Source organism: Phaenicophaeus curvirostris, chromosome 2 (assembly GCF_032191515.1).
Source record: "Phaenicophaeus curvirostris isolate KB17595 chromosome 2, BPBGC_Pcur_1.0, whole genome shotgun sequence".
In the NCBI taxonomy this organism is placed as follows: domain Eukaryota; kingdom Metazoa; phylum Chordata; class Aves; order Cuculiformes; family Cuculidae; genus Phaenicophaeus; species Phaenicophaeus curvirostris.
In genome coordinates, this window is record NC_091393.1 from 36,238,904 (window position 1) to 36,261,952 (window position 23,049).

General features: G+C 38.4%; 1 protein-coding gene across 2 annotated transcripts in view; it reads right to left on the reverse strand.

The window, feature by feature from the left end:
- WASF1 (WASP family member 1) overlaps window positions 1-22,711 on the reverse strand; it is a 69,355-nt gene extending 46,644 nt beyond the window's left edge. The window contains exon 1 of one of the 2 annotated variants that reach the window (XM_069851712.1): window positions 22,690-22,711. The gene's annotated coding sequence lies outside the window, so the exon portion shown is untranslated. The remainder of the gene's footprint in view (window positions 1-22,689) is intronic. The other variant, XM_069851710.1, reaches the window with a different exon arrangement.
- Between the last annotated feature and the right edge of the window lie 338 nt (window positions 22,712-23,049).

Here is a 23,049-nt window from a genome sequence, read left to right on the forward strand (position 1 = left end):
AGAAGCGGAACAAGCAACAAGAACACCTCAAATTATGGAATACATGCACATGTTAATTTTCCAGGAAAAAAAGACATACGCTAACAGCTATAAATAAACCTTTTGTGGTTATGTTATGCCTACATTTTATTTTCCAATTTAAGTTCCTGCCTACAATTGAAGACTAGTACCAGCTTAGATAATTAATATTTCATCTACATGGCAACTCCTATTTGTTTGTAGTTAGTTATTCTGTTAGTACCGAGATGATTGTCGCCACATACATGTTTAGATGAATTAAGGTTCAACTCACATGGCAACTCCTAGATGCTCGGAGTTATTCTTCTAATAGTGTTGAGATGATCCATTCCCATCGATGTGAATTAGAGGGAGGGAGCAGCACAGTAATTGGAGTGTTAAAGCAACAAGAAAGGAGTTGTTTCAAAATTTATCTCTCAATCATACATGGAACTCACTTTGCTCCAGAGAACTAACCTGAAAGAAACTGACTAAATAATTGGAATAAGAAAACGCATCTGACTTGCCACCAGGCTACATAAAAAGAAAAGGTCCAAAGCATCTTCTTTTAATACACAGCTTATACAAAGAACAACCACAAGGAGAATATTTTGCTAATGTAAGAGGAAAGGACAGAAAAATAACAAAAAGCAACCTTGTACAAGGCTTTACAGTAATACCATCACATTATCATTGTGTAAATATTTAGGCAACCTTATTCATAAGTAAAAAGGCTGAAAGCGATTCTCCAGCACTTGTAGTCATACAGCCAGTCATAATGAAGGCTATAAGCTTACCAAGCCGTAAGTATTCCCCATAAAGAAACTATTCCCCTACTATTGCTGTAACTCAAAAATACTACTACTTATTGATGAAAGAGAAGCAACTCATCGCATAATTAGAGAAAATAACCAAATGATTACACAATATTTGGAGCAAAACTGTTAAGTTTGAGACCAAGGATAAGAAGAGGAGGTTCTTGTTCTTCGTAGACCCAGTCAACATAGCGGCACAGTAACAATTAAATTGAAACAAAATAATTTCACTTTGAAGGTACTTTGCTGAGAATTTTCCATTACTGGCATACTTTTTTAGTGATTTCTAATACCCAGTATTGAAAGAGCAGAAAGTGGAGAAAATAAAGTTTTCACTGTTCTCAGAAGTTTGCATGAGACTGATGTATTCTTTTGTCTTCAAGAGGTCCCAGCTTCCTACCTGCCACTTCCAACTTGCGTAATCTGTTCCTTCTAAACATAACTGTAGATGAGAACACCATTTTAAAAAATCCTCTTGCAACTTCTGGTCAGGATGGTTGAAATAGTACTGAAAATACAACATTGGGCATCCCTGGACGCGAGGTGGATACAAAGAGCACAATGCCTGCTGAAACAGCTCCATTTCTTGTGCAAGAAAGTGCCCTTACTCAGAGACTCCATCTCCACATCAGGAAGCTCTGACATCTCCTGCAAGATAAAGACACTCCACTGCAGAAAGCGGCTCTGCCAGGGCTTCCCAAAGTAGACTACCCTAGGGACAGCTATCATAATTTCCTGCTGCTTTGAGTCACTTTGGAGAGACCTCAACTCGATGGTTGGACTCTTTAAACTAGCCCCATTCAGCAGAGTATCGTTCGTGTCCCTCTGCTCTCCTGACCCCTCCAGGCTTTCCAAGGTGGGGGAGAATGCAGAGAAAGCAGCAAAGGCACCTTCTGCCAAAGCGCTCCTCTCTTTTGCCTGCAAACCTGCAGAGGTCACTTCGGAAGATTTGTCTCTCTGTTTAATGCCATCCAGGTACTCGGTACCTAGGAGTCTGACTGCAGGAATTTACAATAAGCAAATCCCAAGTGTGCTCCTACGGGAGTTTTAAAAGATTCTAAGAATCATAAAGCTAAGTACAAGAGCAGGGAAAGTTTCAGGTCATCTACAGTCCATCCTCCCATTCTAAGGGAGCATCAATTATATGCAAGCTATTGGTAACAAATGATCAGTTGACACCTCCTCAAAAGCATCCACCTATGTCTCGAAGTCCAGCAAACTCTAAAAGAAAGCTGTTGCAATGTTTGACAAAAGCCACAGGTCACACGCATACTTGAGAACAAGTGGCCTTCACAAGGCAAGCTCTGGCAAATTTAGCTTAAGGTGTCAGTTGTGCTTGCTGATGTACTGAACCCAGAAGAGGGGAAAGGCAGACAAACGTTGCCCCTTTGCAAACAGGCATCAGGTAGACAGGACAGAGAGGAGCATCTTAAACCTCTGTAACAAACTCATAACGGAATTATTTGTCAAGAGTCTCAGTCTTCTCTGTCAGGTACCTAAATGCCAATTACTGTAGGACTTCTACTGACTCCAAGTAACTGCCAAAAGGATAGCACATCTATAGGCCTCGATCCCTTTCTTAGATAAGGAAAGTAGTTTATATAAAAATATTATGATTTTAGACAATAGCTTAAAAAATAAAAATCTTGGGCACACCTAAGTCCAAGCTAAATATTACAGAATTTGAATAATTCTCCTGTTGAGCCAAATCAACCTGATTTCTCAGATTCCTGGGAGGCTCATGGAATGGATAAACAGTCTCTGAATCTTCTGCCTCTCAGGTGAAATCTAGGCCAGCCTGGGAGTAACTGGCTATAACTACTATATAATTCTTTCCAGGGACCTATGCAGAAACAGACCGTTAACCAAGTGCATAGATGATAAAATTCCATCACACCTACAACTTCATTCACAATTTACCACCTACATGTGAGTGAAAGACCCCTGTGAAAACAGCAGAATTATGGTCTTAGTCATTAAGGACACTGTTCAGAAACTCAGTTATGCTGAGTCTCTTCTATGTTGGTGCAACAAACTTAGGGTAGCTACTTAAAAAGAACGTTTGCCTTTACCAACTAGAACATCTCTTAAACACACAGAATCACAGAATGGCTGGGGCTGGAAGGCAGGTCTGGAGACCATCTAGTCCAACTCCTCTACTAAAGCAGGTTCACCTACAGCAGGTTGCACAGGAACATGTTGAGGCAGGTCATGAATATCTTCAGGGAAGGAGACTCCACAACCTCTCCGGACAACCTGTTGCAGTGCTCAGTTACCCTCACAGTAAAGAAGTTTCTCCTCATGCTGAGGCAGAACTTCTCCTGTGTTCCAGACCATGCCCATTGCCCTGCCCTGTCACTGTGGACCATTGAAAAGAGTCTGGCCCCATCCTCTTGACACCTACCCTTTAGGTATTTATCAGCATTGATAAGGTCCCCTCTCAGGCTTCTCTTCTCCAGGTCCCTCAGCCTCTCCTCATAAGAGAGATGCTCCAGCTCCCTGAGCATCTTTGTAGCCCTCTGCTTGACTCCCTCCAGCAGTTCCTTGAGCTGGGGAGCTCAGAACTGGACTCAGTACTCCAGATGGAACCTCACTAGAAGGAGGGGGAGGATAACCTTCCTTGACCTGCTGGACACACCCTTCTTAATGCACCCCAGAACACCTCTTATAAATACCAACCTTAGCCTGAAAAAGAAAACTTGCCTGAGGAGAAAGGCAACTGGATGAACAAACCGAGCCTGTCTTTGTATGGTGAGGATTTCTGAGCTTTTAATACTAGCTCTGTTTTTGAGACCACCTCCTAGAAAGTTCCACTATTAGTTTCTAGTTGTGTGCTGCCCTCCATCACCAGCATCCAAAATATGATGAGATGCTCTCCGATTTATAACTTGAAAGGTTAAAGTTTTCAAAGTAGCACTGTAAAGAACTGCACATAATCATTGCATCACTTAACAAGATGCATTTTATTCACAGAAAGAGACTATTGTCAAGCATAATTATGTGCTGTGCAGCATCCTGTGAAGGTGGATCATGCTTGTTTCTGACTGAACACGCTAACGCTGTCTGGCACTGCTGTCCCAGCAGCAAGGTCCCCCGTTCTCCTCCTGACATTACAATGAACAACCCTATCACTCAGCTGCTCTCCTGCCATTACTGCAACATCTTCAAGTGTGGAGTTCGGATGAGTCTGTAACAATCCTTGAAACATACTCAGAGAAGAAATACTCCTATAAACTTCCAAATAAAGAGCCATGTGAAGCAGGTTAAGAAAATAAGCAGAAGTCTATTAGACTGCTAGTTCACCTCTAGATTCTCTCTCCAAGTGAAGGCCCAAGGGACTGGCAGGAAGATGTACCGGGGAGGTTTAGGTTGGATATTAGGAAAAGGTTCTTCATTCAGAGGGTGCTGGAGCAGTGGAACAGGCTCCCCAGAAAAGGAGAGATGGTGCCAAGCCTGACAGTATTCAGGAAGCATTCTGACAAGGCTCTCAGACACAAAACGTGTATTTTGGGTTTCTCCTATGCAGACACAGGAGTTGGGGTTGATGATCCTTCTGGGTCCCTTCCAACTCAGGTCATTCTGTGATTCTATAGTTCTTGTAACTATAAAAGGGCCAATTCAAAGTAATAAGCAATGCCGGTAAAAATATTCAAACTAATTTTCAGGGATTAATTAAAATAATTCAATGCAGAAAAATCAGTATATCAACAAATAAAACTTAAATTTTGCATCTACCAGATTATTTATAAAGTAAACATATGCATTACCTGGGAGGCAAATTTCAATAGTCTCAAATAGTGTGCGCACAGAAAAACATAATCTGTTATATGGATTCTTCACATACATTTTCCTGTAGAAAAGTGCAAAGAATGGGCAAATTCCATAGCAAAACTAACAGCAAGTGTTAAAGCTGTATAAATGTTCTGAGAAATTTCTTACCAGGAAGTACATAAAATAAACACTACATTCGGTACTTAATGTTATAAATTACTATCCCTGGTTGGGCACAAACTGCACTTGCCACATTTCTGTGTTAAAGAAAGCATTTCTCATTTTTAGTACTAAAATACACTCTTTCAAAATGCTGTATAAATTAAGCATGAAGTAACTGTTTGTTCCTATGGAAGATTTCCTCATGCATTTATGGAACATATATTTAAAAAAATAAGACAATTAAAAAGTCCTGAAACAGTTTGTTACATATTTTGGCAGCTTATGTGCTGCATTCATAATTTTATTTTTAATTCCTTCTGACAATACAGAAACATAAACAAAAGGGAAGGACTTCACTGTATGGCTCTGAAGGGTTGCTGAATTTTACACAAGGAATTTAGAGGGCAGAGGGAAGAACACAGACAGTATTTACTTACATTATTCACATTATTCAAACTGCAAGCTTCCTGGAGCTTGTTCACTGAAATAAGGATGGCTAATCTTAAGTATTTGGTAAATTCCACAGATCAGCTGAAAAGTCTTCTGAGGCATGGATTAAGGAACATTCATCAGGCATCCCTAGTTCATGCAGGGGTAACTGCTTCAAAACACTGTGTACTATCTGTATGCGTAAGAGAGCACTCTCTACAAATTCTCCTAGGATAATTCTAATTTGTTCAAGGTGTTAAATTTAGATAAAATTAACAAAAGAAAAGCTGAATTATTTGTGTGGGTTATGGTAGAACATACAGAACAAAGGGCAAAGAAGGATCATGAAAATTGCAAAGGTTTTCTTTTTGTGCTTACTACTATTTTTACTGACATATCATGTTGAGACTCTATTTAATGCTAGATGCTGAATAAAGACATTACTGCTGCCCTGAGGGTCTTCTTTAGTTTTAGAGGTCAAATCCCAAATAATTGTGGAATCCTGAACTACCGGTACTAGACTTGCCTAATGCTAGAGATCAGAAGGCAGAAATGCTGATTATGTGGCCAGCTTGTTGTGGTTGGTTGTTAGTTGTTTTCTTTTCCCCTAATTAAGAGAAAATGTCATTTCCTTCTATACAAAATAAATTTCCCTTTAAAATGAGAGGGATATACATTTAACACAAAAATCTTCTGTCAAGTATATAACTCTAATGTTACTATTCTGGATGATGTGTTCAGGTATTTGTTCCATTTTATTATTCCATGCTTCAAATACAAGAGCTGGGAAAAGTACATATTTGCATATTCCTACATCACTAGCCTTTCTACATTGAAAGCGTGTACTATATAGCTCATACTTCTAGTGTACAGCACTTCAGACATTTCATTTTGTTCCTTCTATGCCATTTTTCTTTTCTAACTTTCGTTTTATATACAATTACATTTTAACTATGTTTTAAATGCTTAATTTTATCAAATTAACATTAATTTCTCAATATTTATGGAATGTATTACTATACTTTCAGCATCAGAACAGGAATTGAAAAGTCAAAGGACCATTTTATATCAATTTCTTGACCTAAATAAAAACATTAATATAGCAGGCATATTGGAAACATTGTGAAAGGAACAGCGGGGACACAATCTAAAGATAACAGTAAAGTCTGCTAGGTGGAACTATCTGTTAAAAATAGTGTTTAAAATAAAATCTAAGTAACAAACTACCATTTCTGTGACTAGCAGAGAAGCTGTATGGATTCTAATTTTGAACAGAAATAAAGTTTTGCTGCATATTGGTACCTTTCCAACCATGACAGTGACACCAACTGCAAGAGAGGCTTGCCCTGCTAACAGACATCAGAGATACAGCAAAGGCAGAACATTCAATTGTACTAGACATTATACAAATGGAACAAATACCATAAATATGACATTTTTTAGATCACACTGATTTAGATCAGAGATTGTTTCACAGTTGGCATCACAAAACAGGAAACGCAACTCATTACATGCTTTGTACTCAGGAATGTGTAGAGCCGGTCCAAGATTCATAGTGAAGGTGCCAGTGAAGCTGTGCCTATGATGTACTTAAAATCTGTACCAATGCATGAGTAAAAAAGCCTAAGAAAAATCACGACAGTTATGCTAAACTTCAGAAGGTGGAAGTATGTAAAAATGAGGATGACTTAAAAAAAAACAAAAACAAAACCAGAAGGGGCTCCTAAAACAACTGGTTCTTCACAGGCAACGAAGTAAAGACCATGGAAGGATATTGTATTGGAAGCACGGTGCCAGAGTACACAACTCACTAAAGCAAATGTTACAGTTTAAAGTGTAATGAGCTGACTATACAAATATGTCATTAAGTCACTAAATAGAGGTTTGATTCAAAATGAAAGTAACTACAGAAGAAGTAATGGTATAAACACAAAGGGTTCTAACGAAATACAGGATGAAGCAGCCAAATGACTACAAGCTTCTTCGGTACCTAAACACTGGGGACGACAAATACAGTGCCAAAGCTTGAGAAACAAAAATGTTCTGGGGAATGCATTTGAGTAAGCCTGAGATTTTATAACAGGAATTATAATGAAGGATGGAATTAGTTAACATCTCACTAAACACAATCCATTTGTGTAGAGCCAATATACCTTCAGTAAAGCCATGTCACACTTTACAAACCTGCTGAAGTTCTCGGCAGGGGTTACAACCTCGTGCACAATGAGGATGCAGCGTAGGTAGCCTACTCACTTTTTCAAAAAGGCTTTAAACAAGATTCCTCACTAAAGACTTTTAAGGAAACTAATATGGAAAAATACATCAGAGAGGTGAGAAAAATCTACTGATGGTACATACTTACTCAAGGTAGTAAGGATGAATGCTTTTAAAGAACAGCAGAAACACCTTATCAGTCTGAGTGATCAGGTAATAAAATGGCTAGTGAAACCCAATTTAGAGTCATGTAAAACGATACATGTATGGAAAACCAATCCTAGCTTCATATATAAAACAAGAAGCTCCAAGTACACCAGTAACACTAAGGAGCAGAAGAGCAGGGTTATGCTAGATCGTTCCGTAAAAGCATCAGTTCAGTGATTGGCCAGACTGAAAAAGCAAATTAGGACATTTAAGAGGTATTAACTTAAGGAGGATAATCAGGAAATTGTAGGAAAGGAAACAACAATAAAGCAGAAAAAGGTCATTCTATATAGTTCTATAAACTTACGTTTATTCCATACTTTTAATATTGCATGAAGCTTTTGCCGGTTCACAGAAGAGACAGTGGAAGTGGAAAGGGTTCTGAGTCAAGAATGACCTACAGGTATGAACTGCTGTCATACAAGGAATGCTCAAATAGATTGGGACTCTTCTGTTGGAACTCATAATGTCGTTAGCTATTTGGGTGCAGCATTTTCCACAGACTACTAATAAACAATTCACATTACAAAGGCTGAGATAACCTCACATAAACTTAAATATTTAAAAAATAAGCACTTAAATTGCATTCCACTGTCCTTGAACTCCTGTTCATATGGAAGTTTCTCTCTTTAGAGGCCCAGACCCTTCTTGTAACTTAGTTGCGGAATCTATGAGAGCTAGATAGGATTCCTATAAAGTAAATAGCTTATCTATAATCATTGATTTGGAATAATATTTCCTCTAGATTTTAGGTATTTTCCTTTTTTACTTCCTTTCTCTAAAATAAAGTTTTTATCAAAAGAATTATAACTTCTAAATACTTTTTGTATTATTGCTGTCCTGTCATGGCTGCATTTTTCTCCTCTTTATTTTTTCATTTGATTGGAACATTAAGTACATTACATAAAATTCCTGCTATCTGCTATGAAAGCCCAGTCCACCTGACACAGATGCCTTGAATGTTTTTATTTTCCAAGCTAATATCCAGTGGTCAATGGAGAAAAGGTACTAGTTGGTTTAAAAAAAAAAAAAAAAAAGGAAGCACTTAAGTCTAAACCATTATACTGGCACTGAAAACCTTGACATACCTTACTGCAGAAGGGAACATTTTAACCAGAACTTGAACTTCTTTCAGGTTATACAGATGAAGACAGTTTACTTTAGAGTAAATTTCTGAGATGGAAGAATTTATAAAACAGGGGCGATGTGCAGCATTCCTTCTACCACTACAGTGCTTTGAAGCCACAGCTGTAGACCAAGGCTCCGTTGTGCTGCTCTGTGTTGCTCCAACAGCAGCATACAGCCAGACTCAGGTAAGCAAGTCCATACCATGACATGATTTTTCTTTAACCAAGTTCCATTAACACTGTAGGGCTATAAAAGATAAAACTTTAACTGAAAGCTGCTTCAGAACCACACAACTCTGTACGGTTAAACACTCCTTCCAATTTCCAACCCAAATGTATTCATGCCCTGCCTTATAAATATTTGTTCTTTTGCCAGAATCATTGTTTACCTTAAGTAACTCTTCTTCCTTCTGTGTTTACCCTCTGATGTACTTACATGGTTACATAGGAGACGTATCACAACTCCTTTCAACATTAACTTTGTACATCAAATAAATCACTCTCCTAGTCCTTAGCTGCACGTGTTACAATCATAATATATCATTCATTAACACAGAATTTCACAGTAGGTATTTCCACTGCCCTGCAAAACAGCACTATTTTATTTCCAGCTATTTCAGAAATACTTCATCTAATACAGTCTAATAGAAATTGTCCTCTTAGAAAATTCAGATTCAGTTTTGCTTGGCAATTATTATCTGGGTCAGCTAGCACTTCTCAGGTTTTCTCATGCACTTTTCTACAGATAAATATAAAACTGCTTTTTTTTTGGCCTTTGCACTTTCTATTACATTTCACCCTAATCTATTCAGTCTTCAGAACTATTCAATCTTTCCTCTCTACTATCATGATCTTTCACTGCTTAATGATGCTTTCCACTATCTCATCTACAGATTTCATCAACATCTTTCTGTGCACAGATTAAGATTGGTCTCCCCAAGAGACTTGCCATAGGAGACAAGAAAACAAGAGACAGAAGAACACAGACATAAATACCAGCACTAGTATTGCCTATGCCAGTATATGACAACAAATTTTAAGGAGCGCTTAGATGGACTACAACTAAGTGTTTTTACAGATATTAAATACTGAATAGCATTAACAAGAGCAGGACAAGCAACACAGTTCTGTATGCATGCAAATTGCACCTAGAAAGCTTTCTTTACATACACACTATCCACTTTGTAATATATCGTGCACTGAAAACCTTTTTTTTATTCCATTGCCTGCATTTCTTTTCCATTAAAGAAGCTCGTCAGGTATCAAAAATAAGGCTGCTTTCAGAATGTTTAAAGTGGATTTTGTTTTATAACTGAAAAATTAAATTTTTTATTCTTTGTGTACAGAACCATCAAAAATAACAAATGCGCCTTAAGTGATCCTACTGAATTAACTATGTTTTAACTGCTCTTGTTAAAGAGCATCCAAGGGGCAGATCCAAAATAAGACTCAGCATTCAGCCAGAGCCTAAGAAATTAGGTGCTTGGCTCTAAAAATGGCTCCATTAAGCACCTACATTGTCTATACGCTGCATGTACATCCTTGGTATAGAAAAACAGCATTCACAATACTCCAAAATCCACCAAAACAATACATGCAAGAGAAATGTGTTTCTGAAACAGTACCTTTTTTATGGATTTAGATCCCTAAGCTACACTTGAAGCAAGCACCTCAAACTATGTTAAGCATTTTCCACATTTAGTTTTCTCCACCATGTTGTCTGTATCAAGACAACTGGATTAATTTCTTGCCTATTCCTCACATAACAGCCCGAGTACTAAAGCAATACGGGGAAGCACTGACTCACTAAGCATAAAATCCCCATCCATTCAGATCCATTCGCCTCACTGTCTAGGAGGACACCTTAAGCACCACAGTACACGCATCGTGCCCTATATGTTTCTGGAATCTGGCAAAGAAAAGAGAACTGTGTTTTAGGCTTAACCCCTGCTATCTATGTGCATCATGTGTGCTCAGCTCATTCCTCCTGGTCTGCATTCCGGGAAAAATGCAGCACTACAAATGTCCACCTATGTTTTTTTAAAAGCCTTTGCAGGAAGTTATGCACCAACATCAGCTGACGGCTGCAGCTCCAGGCCTGGACTCAGCACAGTCTCCCAGGTTTATGAAAGTTTTTATTAGAAATTTTAAGCACTCATGATAGTTAACCAGATTTTTCAGGTTTTCCAGTTATTCAGATCACGCTGTGGTTGGAAATGTGAATCCAATACAAACTCAAAGCTAGGAAGGTATTTAGAGGAGAATAGCTGTACCCATGCCTTCCCTGGTTCTTATTCTTTGCCAGTGCCATAGACTGAGATTTGTTTCCTCTGTTTTGGCTTGGCTCTGCACAGCTCCTCAGCTCTTAAACAGCACTTTACGCATCTCTGTTTCTAGAAATTTCACCTCTGGTTCTGGGAATTTAATTAAGTTGGATAGCTGACATGCATTTTTCCTAGCACCAGTGATCCACCCCCCCTCAATGTTACTGCTACTCTGCATTAACAATCTCAAAAATAATGCTTTGGAAAGATGGTATTTTCTAGCTCAGGAAGCATTTCAAGTATAGAAGACAAGTCTATTTATCCCCTCAAAAACTAACGGTCATTTGCCATGATAATTAAATATATGTGCAATGCAGTGAGGATAGCAAATGTCAATAATAATTTCTTCAGCGCCATGCTTTTTTTTAGTATTCTTTTAACATGAAACAAACACGTATTTTTATATACCTGTGCTTAAAAAAAAAAATCTCTAAAATTTTAAAGCAACATTTATATTTAATATACTTATTCTCAAATCCCCAATGCCAAAATGGATTATCCCACAGTAAGGCATATCTCAACAAAATAACATGCTTTCAAGGCTTCTGACAATTTATGTGGCTACTTCCAACTTAAGTCAAGGTTGTACGTGTATTGTATTTATAGCTGCATATAAAAAGATTTCGGAGGGATGGACCCTCCTCTTCATGAAGAGAAATATATACTAACTTACTGTCAACAGGTAAAAGCAATTTTATACCATAAATTAATTTGTAAAGCTTATAAAAATAAATTACTGCAGGATAATAAAAGCTGTTCCATTACAACTGTAGGGCAGTCTTCATTTCTGCAACACAGTGTGCATATATATAAGCATACAGACGCAAACATACACACACAACACAAGCAAAACCAGCTGAAGGACAGATTTCTTGTAATATGCTTGTGAATTGAAAGCCTGAATAGACAAGATAGATTTGTGAGTCTTGTTGGTCAATTTTTTTAAACCTCTACTTATTCAAAATTCTAGAGGTTTATGTCTACATTTGAATTATAGAAAGAACAAAAAACACACACCCCAAAACAAGCACACCACAAATTATTGCTCACTTTACTTCCCGAAGTGCAGCTCTGTTAAGTGGTTAGAAAGTTTTCTACAGGTAAGCACCATTGCTATTTATTTACTGTTAGGAAGTAAAAGTGCCTTCTATCACTCATTTTTACTGCTCCATCAATTAACACCATTTCTTGATGATAGAATAGAAGCTTTGAAAGAAACAAAACACCAACCAACTGCTGATCAAGGCACAGAGAAAATATTTCTTATTTGTGACTCACACAGGCATACCCTGTGAAAATAAATCAGGCTTAATCCCCTTGCCTGGAAAAAAAACATCTGAGAAGTTCTTTTCAAGCACTTTAAAAATGCCATTTCTTTAATAAGCATTAGCAGTGAAAGCAGCACTACAGAATGAGCATTTCAACCAATCTGTCTTAAATATTCATTGTATAGCTACTAGATCAATGAAAAAGGAATAAATACTCTGATATAATAAGCTGACAGATAAAGTTAACATTTGTTAAGGAAGCAGTGCTACTCCTTCCACAAACATGCTGGAAGCCTTCAGTGAAATAACTTTCACAATGGTTCTCACAAAGAAATGCCAGTGACTGAGGAGGAAAGAAGGGGAAAATTGCAAAGCCCTTATTACCTAGAAGAGAGATTCAAGGCAGTAAGTTCGCAAAACAACTGTTAGTTAATTTAAGAAAATGGAAGCAGCATCTGGTCAGATCTGTGAACAACTGAGAACACAGGATGAGCCCATGGCTAACACAAAAAATTAATTTCTTTGCTTCAGACAAATTCAGAATCCTAAACCATTCCAACAGCCCCAGGCAACACATGTATTTCCAAACTGTGTCTAGGACAAGATTACCAGATCAGTTCTATTAATACGAAGTCACAATGAAAATCATAATGAAACAAAAAAGCATCATGTACAATTTTTTAAAATTCTGTGAAAGAAGGTACATTTACCACATCACACAAAAATGTAAGATTTATATTCCAGAGAATAAACGTTTCTAGCACCTTTGTAGATGATGACCTACCTTTTTCTTCCTGCTCTCCTTTTAGCAAAGAAGAGCCAAAGCCTTCATACAGCTAACTCAGGTATTATTTAAATACAAAAGAAAAAGAACGCATGAGATCCTAACTGTCATATTAAAATCAAACCTGATGCTCTACTACAACATCTAAAAGGAAGCTTCTCAATTAGAAATAAGAGATCACAGAGTCACTATCCCAAAAGCCTGTGGAAATCCCAATCCTACAAACTGATCTAAGAAGAATGCTTTTGCAGTTCTTCTCCGTTAAAATACTTTGTAGGAACAAGATCAAAAGTCAAAGAGATATAAACTTTAATTAAGACAGAAAGAGTTAGAGGAGAATTAATACTTTGGTCAAGACAGACAGACTCCTTATTTCGAGCATACAAGGCACAAATGACAATAGGGTTTGTTTTGCTTAAAAAGAAAGCAGAGAGGAGGAGGGGGAGCTTATATTCAGGGGTCCAGAGTTGCTAGGCAGTGCTAGTTCTCCCTCTGTATCTAATTTTTTACTCATTATATGCAGGACAAGTAGTTTGCATTTTTGCTGTGTTTATCACAATTAGGACAAGACTCCACAAGCACGTTGGTTGGTGGATTTGGTTTGGTGGTGGGTTTTTTTGTGGTTGGGTTTCCCCTCCATCCCGCAAACAAACGCCTTACACATGCTATCTATTGTGCAGAGCCTTTCTTTCCATTATTTTTTTTAATGCCTTTTACACAAAGAGAGTCATACACTCCCTCAACACCCAGCTCAGGATCCTGATTCCGAGAGCAGCTACTTAATAATGTTGAAGGAAACCATCTACGTCTAAGAACAGCACAAGTGAAAACACACTTCTGTCACAAACAGCAAATTTAGGTACTTCCTAAATCATAAATTGTATCCGTATTGGCAATTCCTGACTGGGTATCCATCTAATAATTTCCGTAAGGCTTAAAACAGACTATCTTATCAGCATACACATCCAAAGCAATTAATGTCAAAACTTAAGCAATACATGAAAACCTCTACGTTGATTTAAAACACCTGCATTGTAATTTCATCACACTGTATACTAGCCTACTTCAGAAAGCAGCGTCTCATTCACATTCTTCAGGCTTTTGAGTGTCTTTTTTTCAAGCTGAAAAATCCCAGTCAGTTCAATCTTTTCTGGAGAAAGTAAGGGAAAGGCTATTCAGTTCTAATAGAACTACCTCAAAAAAATTATGAGTCGAAGATGCAATCCTATAATTGTGAAATCTACCAATATTATGACCATTTTAATGATCACTGGAATGCACAGTGATAGGACCTAGTCAAAATCACAGAACAGCCAGAACATAAAATTACATCACATGTTCAGTCTGAAATCTGTTGGGTTGGTTTTTTTTCACTAAAATACTGTATGGCTGGGGAGTGGGTAAGTGCTTAATGGACCATCCTCACTTCTTTACTCCATTATGCCTCAGTGAGTATAATACATTATTTTATTAAAGCACCAGAAGCAAGCTCAAACAGAAGCATACCATGTTTTCTATGAGTGGTCCAAAGCGAATCATGGGTGTTTCTTACAGGGAGCAATGCCATCTTCTTCCTATTATGCATAGCTCCCAGCTGCTCATCTCTCCCTCCTTTTCCCAGTCTTTGGGCACAGTAAATTGAAAATCAGAACTGAAAGAAAATCAAAACCAACCCACAAATAAAACACCTCCCTCTATGTAAAGACAAAATCCGCATATTTCAAATAATTATGCTTCTTTAAGGACTTTTAATCAACTAAAATTCCACCGATTCTCCTAGAAATAAATAAGTAATTCAGGCTGAACAGCATGGTCTTTCATTAATTATTTCTACTATCTTGTGAGTACGAAAATCAGAAACTCAGCCATCCCCTTTGGACTACGCAGGAGTTCAGCTTTTCATAGCAGGTATACCTCACCTTAAAAACCTTAAACCTTTTCAGTACGGGGGCACTTAAAAAAAATCCTAGTTTCCATATTTGTGTCTGTTTTGAAAAACTAATTAAAAAAACATATCTGTGTGTAAGTTACATATAACAAGTCCTATTTTGTTGTGCTAAAGTATGTAAGTTCTACTTTTCCTCTGCCTTCCAATTCTACCATTGCATATAAATGTAACTGAAGTGCTTTGTGCAACTCAAAACAATAGTTTCCTTGTACAGGCAATTTTGCCCACTTCAGATCTTCAGCTATGCAACTAATTTGCTGATTTTGAAAATGACTCCATCAACACCAATTTAAAAGTTAATCTAGTTTCCTGACTCCTCCATTACTATATTTAACAAAGATAAAAGTGAAGCCACCTTTACTAGAGCATAAATTACGTTTTCAAGCACAGTTGTTAAGTTTCCTTTCTTTGTAGCCCCAGCCAGATGATGTCAAACCAGTATCTAAGTACTGTATTTCATATTATCAAAAGGGAGAGAATGTATTGACATCTTTGTAAACAATAGTTCAGGATGTTGGGTTTTTTTCCTTTTCATTTTTAAAGAGTTATATAACCCATGGTTAGAACGAAAAGTATTCATGACACCTTTCATAGGGACAGACCAGGAGGAAAGAGAGGTTTTATTTGCTGGTACCTTTCATTTGTTTGGTTGGTTTTGCTGGGTTGTTCTTTTTTTTTTTTTAAGTCCAACAGCTTGTGTTCATCTGTCTTGAGCATGATAAATATGACCCGAGATCAAATAATTTAAATTTCCTTTGTCCTTATCCGTATACTGATTTCTCTCAATTTTCTTATTTCCTCATGTATTCTCTTTTTCTTTTTTTTTAGTTAAGTAACTGTCTCTCCTCTGCATTTCAATTCTGTTTTGGCAGGTTGGATCTCTGACCATTCCTTCCTCCAGTCACCAAAAAGCTACACGTTGCTGGGTGAACAGAATGCATTACCTCACCCAGAGTGCCAAAGGAACAGAAAAGAGGCTTAGGTCTGTGATCTGCTGTCAGAGCTTCTGCAGCCAATACTAGGACTAACACAAAACCAGGATAATTCTTTAAAAGATACCTACTGCCCTCCTCCTGGCAACATTTTCTGTGTATATACACATAGATCTTAACTTTCTGAACCACTCGTTTTTTTCCCCCATGTCCTGTATATGTTTAAACTAGCCTAAGAACCTTAAGATTAACAAACATTGAGCACAAGGCAAACTGCCTGAAGTTGCATTTACTAAAGTATTTTTCATATTTAAATGTTCATCTTTATTGTACCTAATATGCTTTATGAAACGTTTTTGGTTTGCAGAAATAAGATTAGTAACTAGTAAATTCTTTGCAAAGAAAGGGGAAGGAGGGAAGTCTTGAATTTACATAACCTGACAGAATTCTACAAAACTTTTGATATTTCAAATGTATTTTAACAACTGTTACTGCCATTGCATAAAATACAGAAAATAGGCACACAGAACTATTTACTATATTTAGAGGAACACCTGCTAGCACATACAAACGCTGCTTTTCAAGTTTCCCATCAAGCCACCCAGAATAATTGTCTGAAACCAAAGCACACTTAGCTATAATTAGCTGTAAATGTGAAACACATGTTTTATGTATCTTACTCCAAAACCATATATACTGACAGGATACACTTATTATAGAAAAACAAGTAAATTTAGACCTGTGTGCAAGTGCGTGCACAACTATGCAACTGGATCACTTGGTGAAGTCAGAATAATTTCATTGGCTATGTGGTTTTCTGTCAAACCCCAAAAACCTTTCTCACAAGATGCACAGAACCTGAAGTCACCTACCATTCAAGAAGGTGATGTGCTGCAACACAATTTTCAGTGTTACCTCATTCCTCCTCCCTTTCCCCACCTCCCACCCTTTTCCTAAGCAAGGAGGAGAAGATACTGAAGACAAATGCAAGGACAGTCTTTCATTTAATAATCAGCATTAAAAACAACCAAAACAAGCCACATGCTGTAACTAGCATAGGCATGAAAAGCCATGAAAATTTACCATTATCCAACTGCATAGCCAATGTAACACTAGCTGAAGTGAAAGTGACTTAGCAGCTAACATGAAGAAATCTTCATTTATTGCAGAGAATCATCAAAATGGACACAGAGGCAAACTATCCTTACCCCAGTGACAATCTCTCCATGTTATTGCTGAGGGAAACAGGGAGCGGTGGAACTTGTGTACTTTTGTTCCATAAACCTGCATCTGTTCTATAAACAGAAAACAACTACTGAACTAGAAGCACAACTAGTTCCCTTCAGATGCGTTGACCACAGAACACTGCTGGTTTGCAAGCACTCTGGTAAACTTGGGCTTCTTTTTAACCAGAAACATTTTCTTTTACTGCACTGCCTCTTGGCTACAACACCTGCAGTTCAACAGATGAAGCTGTTCTTTCTGCATGTGCAGCAGCAGGAACCCTCAGCTACAGAAATTCCAAACAGTAGGCATAGAAGATAGGTCACCACATGCATAGGAACAGCCTTCTACAGGAGGTTATGTTGCTTGAATTGATTCATCACATCAACCCCATTCGCAGTGATTAGCAAGAATTCTTACTCACTTTCTAAAACAAGTCTGATGAACACATGGATCTAAAATTCACAGGGAGATACAGAATCACAGGGATGTTTGGTTGGTAGGACCTCTGGAAGTCATCTAGGTCAACTTTCTCCTCAAATGAGGATTACTGACAGCACTAAACCAGGGTAGCCTTGGCTTTAATTCATCATGGTCTAGAGGACTGAAAGGATGGAAACTCTATATCCTCCGAGCCACCTGTTCAAGTGCTATACTACCCTCCTAGAATGTTTCTGGAAAGTGTAAAAAGGTCCACACTTTAAGTCATAAAAGCTCAATTCAGTAGAAAAGCAAGTCAAAAGAACTTTGGCCAATAAATCACAGAATAAATGCAGTTCAAAAGGACCTCTGAAAATAAAACTGGATCATCCCCTTCTAAAAGCAGGGTCAGATAAAGCAGATACTCCAGGCCTTCTCCAGTCATGTTTTGACTATCTCCACAGAGTCCAAAATGTCTGGAAAACCAGTTCCAGTGTTTGACCAGATCCACAGAGAGGAAGTTTTTTCTTAGGTTTAAATGGAATTTCCTGTGTTTCAGTTCGTGCCCATCGCCTCTTGTCATGTCACAGGGCACCACTGCAAAGAGCATGGCTCCATCTTCTTTGTTGCCTTGTCAGGCATTCATGTACACGGATGGGATTCACCTCACCCTTCTCTTTTCTGGGCTAAACAACCCCAGCTCACTGAGATTCTCCTCATGTTACAGATGCTCCCATTCTTTAACCATTTTTGTGGCCTTTGACTGTAGTATGTTCATGTCTCTTCTGCAACTGGGGAACCCATAACTGTATCCAGCATTCCAGATGTGTGGTCTTGCTAGTGCTGAGTAAAGGAGAATGATCACCTCCCTTGGCTTGCTGGTGACCCTGTCTAATGCAGCTCTGGACACTTCTGTCCTTCTTTGCTGCAAGAGCACCTTGCTGGGTCATGTTCAGTCAGCATTTCCACGTTCTTTTCTGCCAAGGTGTATTCCAGCCCACCTGCCACCAGCATGTACTAGTGCCTGGGGTTGTTCCTCCTCAGGTACAGGACTTCGTACTTCTCCTTGTGGAACTTCAGGAGGTTTTTGCCAGCTTGTCTAGGTCCCTCTGAACAGCAGCACAGCAGCACAGACTTATCAGCAGCTCCTCCTATTTTTATATGCTTTGTTGAGACAATGTTTTCTTATGATCTTTTGAGGCAGACCTACAAATCACAGCAAAGAAACTAAACAAAAATATTAATAAATAGCATCGAGGCATCTGGCCTGGATCAGCATTTGGCTAAGCTTATGATGGTGATTACTTTCCATCCATTAAATAAAATGTAAACAATAACACCATCAGAAGTCACAGGTACTCTACCATATATTTGAGTACAGAACAGAAATAGTTTTATATATTATATTAAATGAATCACATGATCTCTAGTGTTTTTTTTTTTCCCTTCGTGTTTGTTCTTTAATAAACTGTCACAGCCTGCTGGACAGATGTGTAAACATATGCTGGTGCTTTCTCTGTTTACACCTACAGTTGGCACCAGGCCAAAAGACAGGAACTAACAGAACTGTCTATTTCTACATAAATTTTATTGTAAGACAACCATAATACAGCTTTTGTTCTCTCTACAAATCCAGCAATTGTTGCCCTGCCCCAGTTAAAAAATTGTGACTTTAATGTTTGAAGCCTCTAGCACTATGAACTCCAAATACCTCAGTTGTTTTTAGGAAGGAAAAGGCAAGGTTCTTAAATTAACAATTTCTCAGCTAGAGAAAGCTGAAAAAGCAGCGACGCTTCTGGGAAGCTTCTTGGTTTTGGAGTAAGGTTTGTATTTCTCTGCAGGTGCTTGCTGTCCCTCCCTATTTTCCTCACTGCCCAGGAAAAAAATGCAACGACCCCCCACAGACACCAGACAGACCTTTATTTTAAGTATTTCTTAGAAAAAATACTTCTAAAGTAAATTTGGAGCTATTTTCTTTCTGAACATGAAACATTCAATCACTAAGTGCTTTGTTAAATTAAAACACAGTTAATTCTTATATTTTCAAAGCTCAATATGCCTACAGTAATGCATATGTGTAAAAGGAACACAGCAACTGGTGAGGGTTATTAAACAATTATTTTACAAGTTTCATTTTTTCTAACGTATGAACATCAAGCAGTATTATTAAATTCAATGTTTCCTCTGCATTTATACTACCGCATTTTAGTCATTATAATACATTTGGAGACTAGATTATAGCTTTTATTAGTTCTCACTGCAAACAGTTAAAAACTCATTATCTGCATTTTCTAAGGTAAAATTAAGCTAAGATTCATTAAACAAACAATGTATTTCTACTTTCTCCATTTCTTCTATTGTCTACATCTACCATATATTTCTCTGGATGTTAAGATTCATAGAATGGTTTGGGTTAGAACGGGCATTTAAAGACCATGTAATTCAAACACCCCTAGATTAGGATGCTCAAAGTCCTTCCACGAGATTAGGATGCTCAAAGTCCCATGCAATCTGACCTCAGACATCTCCAGGGATGGAGCAACCAAAACTTCTTTGGGCAACTTATTCCAGCGCCTCAGCACCCTGTCTTGCTTTACAGTGTGAATACATACAGTGAGAAATACAGTGTGAATATATCCTCTAATTTTCACCTGGTACTTTTAAGTGGTCTACTCCTTGTTCTAAAGACCTTAAAATGCGACAGGAAATGAAGTTTTCAGCCGTTGTGCAGCTGGCTGAAACTGTTCACCATGGGGGAAATTACTGGTGCCTTCTCCTCACAGAAGCCACCCATGCAGTGCCCCCCACCTCCCACTACCAAAACCTTGCCACACAAGCCCAGTACAATGCAACAAATTCTGCCACTCCTTCAGCTGTAGAGAGCTCCACAGAGGTGCTACTGCAATATATGCACACACAAAGTTGTAAATGTCATCCCTGGGCAATGGAGAAAATAATGGTATCTCAAAAAAGGAATCAAAGAATCATAAAGGTTGGAGGAGACTTCTAAGATCATCCAATCCAACTTAGTCCAACACCACCATGCCTAGTAAACCATGTCCCAAAGTGCCACAGCTACTCTGAACATCTCCAGTGATGAAGTACTCAGCCACTTCCTGGGGCAGCTTGTTCCAGTGCTTGACAATGCTTTTGGTAAAGAAATTTTTCCTAATATCCAACCTAAACCTCCCATGGCACAACTTCAGGCCATCTCCTCTCATCGTATTGCTTGTTAATTGGGAGAAGAGACCAAAACCCACCTTGCTACAACCTTCTTTCAGTTGTAGAAAGCAATGAGGTCTCCCCCAACCTCCTCTTCTCCATACCAAACAACCTCAGCTCCCTCAGCCGCTCCTCATAAGACTTGTGCTCCAGACTCTTCACCAGCTTTGTTGCTCTTCTCTGGACTTGCCTCAATGTCTTTCTTCTAGTGAGGGGCCCAGAACTGAACACAGGAATCATAGAATCATAGAAGAGGTAGGGTTGGAAGGGACCTTAAAGATCATCTAGTTCCAACCTCCCTGCCATGGGCAGGGACATCCCACTAGATCAGACTGTATATGTACATATATTCAAGGTGCAGTCTCACCAGTGCCGAGTACAGAGGGAGAATAACCTCCCTGGACCTGCTGGTCACGCTGTTTCTGATACAAGCCAAGATGCCATTGGCCTTCTTGGCCACCTGGGCACACTGCTGGCTCATGTTCAGTCACTGTCAACCAACACCCCCAGGTCCCTCTCCTCCAGGCAGCTCTCCAGCCACTCTTCCCCAAGAATGCAGCGCTGCACAGGGTTGTTTGTGTCCCAAGCACAGGACATGATGCTTGGCCTTGCTGAACCTCATACAACTGGCCTTGGGCCCATCGATCCAGCCTGTCCAGGTCCCTCTGCAGAGCCATCCTAAATGAGGTGATGGAGGAGATGTTCGCAATAAGAGCAGGAGAAACATCTGAGATATAACAGCGAGGTTACAAGATCTGGTGAGAAGAAGCAGCAGGAGTACATAATAGTTCTAATATGTAATTTGATGCCATGATAAAAATTCAGAGCTGGTAAATTCAAATTATACCAGAAGATTCCTGATGTTATGACAGCTCTCCCTTTTTCCCCCTGAATGCCTTCAGATTGCTAAGGGCATCATGTGACAAGAAAGCATTGGGCTCCCTCATAAGAATTTTCACTGTCACCTTTGCATGCATGCCTCCAGCACAAAAACAATGAATAAACATGCAAATCCTCTTCTTTCAGTGTAGACCAAGCCCTACTTTTTCATATCTGTGGGGTTGAGAGCTACAGTAGTATTTCCTTAAAATTATGTATTTGTTTTAATTTTTCATGTCTTTCCTCTTTCGGGAACCATCCCTTTCTAGTAATTACCCTTTCCGTAATTGTTCTTTATAAACACACCAATAATGACTCATTAAAATTTAAAAGAACAATAAAAAACATTAAATGGTCTGCTCTGCAAAAAGGAAGATCAACCATTACTGCCATTCTTTAACACTGCTAATTAAAAAATAAGGATGTAAAATAAATATAAAATTATTAACTTAAAGAGCCCATAATAACTTTCAACAAAACAATACATTAAGATCTTGGCCTCTCTTTAGCATTTATTTCTCACTTTTTATTTACATAATCAAAAATAAAAGAACGATAAAAGTTTAAAATTTGTATCCATGTCATAACTATATTTACAACATTCTAACTGCTGCTCACACTTTCTGAGTCACTTGTAATACATCTACATTATCTTTTTGACAACTGTAACAGAAATATAGCCACAATGCAGAAAGAACATTCTTTTCCTCCTTCAATTTCAAGAATGCTCAATTAAAAAACATAAGTGCATTCAGAAAGTCATCTCTATTTACATCTTGAAAATCTAGATGGAAAAATGGATGAAGAATACACAAGATTTTGATGGCAAAGCACTGTATTAGATGTAAAAATTAAGGAATAGATTATGGAGCCTCAAAGTTCAACAAGGGTAGAGAACCTCCCATATGAGGAAATGCTGAGAGAGCTGGGACTGTTCAGCTTGGAAGCCTCAGGGGACAACCTCACCAAGGTCTATAGATACCTGAAGGCAGGGTGCAAAGATGAGAGTTGGGCTCTTCTCGGTAGTGACCAGGGACAGGACCACAGGCAAGTCTGCATCCCAGAATGAGCAATTTCAAGACGCAACACTCTGAATGTCAGGAAACACTTTTTTGGTGGGTTTTTTTGGTTTTTTGTTTTTGTTTTTTTTTTTTACTGTGAGGGTGATGAGACCCTGGCACAGGCTGCCCAGAGATCCTTAGAGAGCTTTAAAAGACAGCTGGACATGGCCCCAGGCAATTGTCTCTAGGAGGCCATGCTGGAACAGGATGGCTGGACCAGATGACTTCCAGAGGTGCCTTCCAATCCCAACAGTTCTTTGATATA